The sequence below is a fragment of the Pan paniscus genome, chromosome 23, assembly GCF_029289425.2.
Source record: "Pan paniscus chromosome 23, NHGRI_mPanPan1-v2.0_pri, whole genome shotgun sequence".
Lineage (NCBI taxonomy): Eukaryota > Metazoa > Chordata > Mammalia > Primates > Hominidae > Pan > Pan paniscus.
Window position 1 is genome coordinate 39,522,988 of NC_085927.1, and position 5,548 is coordinate 39,528,535.

General features: G+C 52.5%; 1 protein-coding gene across 12 annotated transcripts in view; it reads right to left on the minus strand.

Moving 5' to 3' along the window:
* Positions 1 to 5,397, minus strand: part of THOC5 (THO complex subunit 5) — a 46,452-nt gene extending 41,055 nt beyond the window's left edge. For 2 of the 12 annotated variants that reach the window (XM_055105917.2, XM_055105916.2), the window contains exons 1-2: positions 4,408 to 5,397; positions 1,431 to 1,538 (exon numbers count right to left, since the gene is read on the minus strand). The gene's annotated coding sequence lies outside the window, so the exon portion shown is untranslated. Of the gene's footprint in view, positions 1 to 1,430; positions 1,547 to 4,184 lie in introns of all 12 variants that reach the window. The other 10 variants (XM_034948522.3, XM_008964386.4, XM_055105921.2 and 7 more) reach the window with 5 other exon arrangements.
* Between the last annotated feature and the right edge of the window lie 151 nt (positions 5,398 to 5,548).

The window sequence follows — 5,548 nt, forward strand, 5'->3', positions numbered from 1 at the left end:
ACAACAGGGAAGCAACCCTCAGCCTGCCCAAAACAAACTCCACCTTCTCTTTTAAAAAGGCATCACCACCCACTCCCACTGACCTCGGAATCATCTACTTCAACCTCTTCCTTCCCTGCCTCCACCCACATCCTGCTCCACACTCTCCATAGAGGAGACCTGCATTCAAGTGTCAACCCAGCTATCCAGGCACCATGTGTGTCTCCATCTCAACACCCTAGGCCAGGCCCTCCACATTCCTCTCCAGGACTACTCTAACAGTCTTGCCCAACAATACTGTCTAAATTCTCTTTCTTAAAAAAGACCGACCTAATTAATGCCTCTCCTGTTTCAAAACCTTTGCTGGCTCTTCATAATGCACTGAATATCCATATTCCCTGACTTGTCATAAAGACCCTTGATGGTTTGTCCCCAACCTACCTTCCCAACTTCATTTCTTGCATTCCTATTCCTACCGACCTTCCCACTGTCCCCAACCTCTGCTCCTAGCTGCAACTGCACCCTGCAATCCCAGTTCCCCAAACACTCCACGTCTTTTCCCCTGCTTGCAAAGATCTTCCTTTTCCTCCCTATATCGTTCAAGACTAAGCAATGCTCATCTGCTCTAGGAAGCCTGTCAGGTCTCCCCAAAGCCCTCTTTTGGCTACTTTGGGTACACTATTAGGGAATTTATCTCTATGAATCATTTACCTGTCTTCCCACCTAGATTGTGAGCTCTACCCTCTTCCCCCTGAGCCTGGCAGAGTGCTCCATAAATTAGTATCCAAACTCCTCGGTCTGGCATTTAAACACACTCCCAATACTACTGTGATCACTGTGTGCTGGGCCTTGATCTAACTACTTTATGGGTATGTTCTCATTTGCTCCTTATAACAAACTTTTCAGCTAAGAACTACCACCATTTCACAGATGACAAAACTGAGGCTCGCAAGGGGAATTACTTGCAAGTAATTGCGAGTCACATGACTAGTATGCCAAAATCCGGATCTATCCAATCAATGCCATACTGGTGCTCTTAACTACACTTTTATGCCTCCTAGTCCTGCCAGCCTCTCATCTAGTGATGCCATTGACTCCCAGGTTGATCCTAGAATTTAAAGTATAGAACCTACATTTCATGGGGCTCTATAGTCACAAAGCATCCTCCCTTGTTGCCTCACCACAGCCTCCTGAGGTGGGCAGCACTGTCCCCTTTACCCTAATCCCTCTTGCTCTGTCACCCAAGCTGGAGTGCAGTGGCACAATCATCACTCACTGAAGCTTCCACATCCCCGACTTGAGGGAGCCAATAGTTTGTCACGGTAAAAGTCAGAGAGCCCTGAACTGGAATCTCCATTCTACTCTTTCATGGCTACGAGTCCCCGGACGAGTCACTTCACTTTTCTCTGGGTCTGATTCCTCACAAATCAAATAAGAATAACAGTCCCTACCACAGGGGTTGTTGTGGGCTTTAACACAGGAGGCATTCCACTGGGGAAGGTGATGAAGATGACCTGGGACTGTGGCTTCAGATGATGCATAGGTGATCTTAAATAATGCTGAACACCTAAGGAGAAAGTTAATCCCTTTTCAATTCTTATTTTGAAACTTCTGATTGCTTCAAGGAGAACATCTCAGTTCCCTAGTTTGTCTTTAACATCTATGAATGCCAATGTTCCTTTGTAACAAAAGAACTCTATCCCACAGCCTTAAACAACAAAATCTAGCCAGAGTTTGTTAACAATGATCTAGTTGCATTATATTAACTATATTAATTTTTACCTTCTACATAAAACAAGTGAAAGCAGCTTTCCATTTCTGGTGGAGAGATTTCAAGTTTTCTCTCAAAGTAAATTTCAGTTTAAAAAGTGACTTGGCTGGGCGCAGTGGCTCAGGCCTGTAATCCCAGCACTTTGGGAGGCTGAGGCGGGTGGATCACCTGAGGTCAGGAGTTTGAGACCAGCCTGGCCAACATGGTGAAACCCCGTCAGTACCACAAATACAAAAATTAGCCGGGAGTGGAGGCAGGCGCCTGTAATCTCAGCTACTCAGGAGGCTGAGGTAGGAGAATCACTTGAACCCAGGGAGCAGAGGTTGCAATGAGCCGAGATCACGGCCACTTCACTCCAGCCTGGGCAACAGAGCAAGATTCAGTCTCAACAACAACAAAAAAAGTGACTGGGCCCAACACCATGGCTCACACCTGTAATCCCAACACTTTGGGAAACCAAGGCAAGCAGAGGTGAGAGAATCGCTTGAGCCCAGGCGTTCAAGACCAGAGTGGGCAACAGAGCGAGACCCCATCTTTAGAAAACATTTTAAAATTAGCCTGGTATGGTGGTGCACACCTGTGGTCCCAAGCTACTCTGGAGGCTAGGGTGGGAGGATGGCTTGAGCCCAGAAGTTCCAGGCTGCAGTGAGCTATGATCGCGCCACTGCACTCAGTCTTGACAACAGAGATCCCGTTGCAAAAAAAAAATTTGGACTGGATTAAAAATTTTTAGTAAACCCCTCCCCCTCCCCCTCCCCCTCTCCCTCTCTCTCCACGGTCTCCCTCTGATGCCGAGCCGAAGCTGGACTGTACTGCGGCCATCTCGGCTCACTGGAACCTCTCTGCCTGATTCTCCTGCCTCAACCTGCCGAGTGTCTGGGATTCCAGGCGCGCGCCGCCACGCCTGACTGGTTTTCGTATTTTTTGGTGGAGACGGGGTTTCGCTGTGTTGGCCAGGCTGGTCTCCAGCTCCTGACCGCGAGTGATCTGCCAGCCTCGGCCTCCCGAGGTGCTGGGATTGCAGACGGAGTCTCGTTCACTCAGTGCTCAATGGTGCCCAGGCTGGAGTGCAGTGGCGTGATCTCGGCTCGCTACAACCTCCACCTCCCAGCCGCCTGCCTTGGCCTCCCAAAGTGCCGAGATTGCAGCCTCTGCCCGGCCGCCACCCCGTCTGGGAAGTGAGGAGCGTCTCTGCCCGGCTGCCCATCATCTGGGATGTGAGGAGCCCCTCTGCCCGGCTGCCCAGTCTGGGAAGTGAGGAGCACCTCTTCCCGGCCGCCCATCATCTGGGATGTGAGGAGCCCCTCTGCCCGGCTGCCCAGTCTGGGAAGTGAGGAGCACCTCTTCCCGGCCACCATCCCGTCTAGGAAGTGAGGAGCGTCTCTGCCTGGCGCCCATCGTCTGAGATGTGGGGAGCACCTCTGCCCCGCCGCCCCGTCTGGGATGTGAGGAGCGCCTCTGCCCGGCCGCGACCCTGTCTGGGAGGTGAGGAGCGTCTCTGCCCGGCCGCCCCGTCTGAGAGGTGAGGAGCCCCTCCACCCAGCAGCCGCCCCGTCCGGGAGGTGGGGGCCAGCCCCCGCCCGGCCAGCCGCCCCGTCCGGGAGGGAGGTGGGGGCCAGCACCAGCCCGGCCAGCCGCCCCGTCCGGGAGGTGGGGGGCGCCTCTGCCCGGCCGCCCCTTCTGGGAGGTGAGGAGCCCCTCTGCCTGGCTGCCACCCCGTCTGGGAGGTGTACCCAACAGCTCATTGAGAACGGGCCATGATGACGATGGCGGTTTTGTCTAGTAGAGAGGGGGGAAATGTGGGGAAAAGATAGAGAAACCGGATTGTTGCTGTGTCTGTGTGGAGAGAGGTGGACAAGGGAGACTCCATTTTGTTCTGTACTGAGAGAAATTCTTCTGCCTTGGGATGCTGTTGGTCTATAGCCTTACCCCCAACCCCGTGCTCTCTGAAACATGTGCTGTGTCCACTCAGGGTTAAATGGATTAAGGGCGGTGCAAGACGTGCTTTGTTAAACAGATGCTTGAAGGCAGCATGCTCGTTAAGAGTCATCACCACTCCCTAATCTCAAGTACCCAGGGACACAAACACTGCGGAAGGCTGCAGGGTCCTCTGCCTAGGAAAACCAGAGACCTTTGTTCACTTGTTTATCTGCTGAGCTTCCCTCCACTATTGTCCTATGACCCTGCCAAATCCCCTCTGCGAGAAACACCCAAGAATTATCAATAAATACTAAAACAAACAAACAAATTTTTAATAAACGGTAGTACAGGTGGTAAGTTGATCTGGCAAAGCCTACAAAGACCGGACCTGAAAGGCTTAAGTGTGGGAAATCCTGATTTTGGCAACACAGTAGAGTGCCTGGCACACCGAAGAGCACGATATATGTGAGCTGTTACCATCACCACCACCCCCACCCCCATCAGGCTACATTACCACGATCAAGAGGCTCCAACGTGAAGCCTGAGGATGCTGCAGCGAACACTTTTCGGATGAGGTAACAGCGCAGCGCCGAGAGGCCGGGGACCGCGGGTAGTGAGGGAGGAGAAGCCGGGTCAGACACCAGCCCAGGGGCGCCCTTTGGGCGATCAGCACCTCAGTCCCGGAGCGCCCAGCCCCGCCCCACCTCCCAGCCCCACTGCCTTTGTCCCCTCCTCACCTCACAGCTCCAAGAACCTGGCACCGGGAGTAAGCCACTGCCGGAGGCGGAGCAAAGGTTGCCCGCGCACCATAGAGAACCGGAAGTAAGGAAGGGGCGGCCGACCGGAAGCGAGGCGTAGAGGCCGGAAGCTCAGCGCGGAGGTCCCCGAGGGAGGTGGTGGCCTGGTGAGACTGTAAAAACAAAGACACATGCTTCTCGTTCACTGTGCCCAGGGCCTAAGAGAGTGTCCAGCAGCTAGTGGGCGCTCCACCGAGTAGTTGAATTAATGTTGTGTTATGTCCAAGATAACACGAAAGAACCTGGTAGCGCGGCAGGGAAGATTTCGGCGCTAGAGGATTTGCCTGCATAACCTTACTTCTTGATTATTATTTTTACCATAATATGCCACGCCAGTGAAGGCAACAAGTCAGGGAGGGCATTAACCTCATTTTACACTTGGCTTTTTGAGGAGTGCATCACCAGTTTCTCCATTTTAGGCCTGACTTGCCCAGGACAGAGTCACAACTCTAACGCAGTATTTGAAAGCTTCAGGTATTTCCTACCCCTGGCATGAACTGTACAAACAAGGCCCAGGATTTTTTTGAGTAAATCCTCCTTATCTGGAGCTAGTAACACGTGTCCTGAATCCCTGGTTGTACGGGGCCAGTTCCTTCTCCTTCCCAGGAGCAAGGAGGAAAATACTGGCTCTTTTTTATTTTTATTTTTTTTTTGAGACAGAGTTTTGCTCTCTCACCCAGGCTGAAGTGCAGTGGCGCAATCCCCGCTCACTGCAAACTCCGACTCCAGGGTTTAAAGGATTCTCCTGCCTCAGCCTCCCAAGTAGCTGGGATTACAGGCATGCACCACCATGCCCAGCTAATTTTTGTATTTTTAGTAGAGACAGGGTTTCACCATGTTGCCCAGGCTGGTCTTGAACTCCTGACCTCACTCAAGTGATCTGCCCACCTCGGACTTCCAAAATGCTGGGATTACAGGCGTGAGCCACTGCACCCAACCAGTACTGACTGTTGAGAATAGCTCAAGAACACAGTACCCTCCAGGAGGGTAGATCTGCCATGTGGGACTAAGCCCACCAGCTCTACTGTGCCCTGCCTCAGGCACCTGCTAAAGTTCCTTGCAGATGAAGAAAAGACACTGA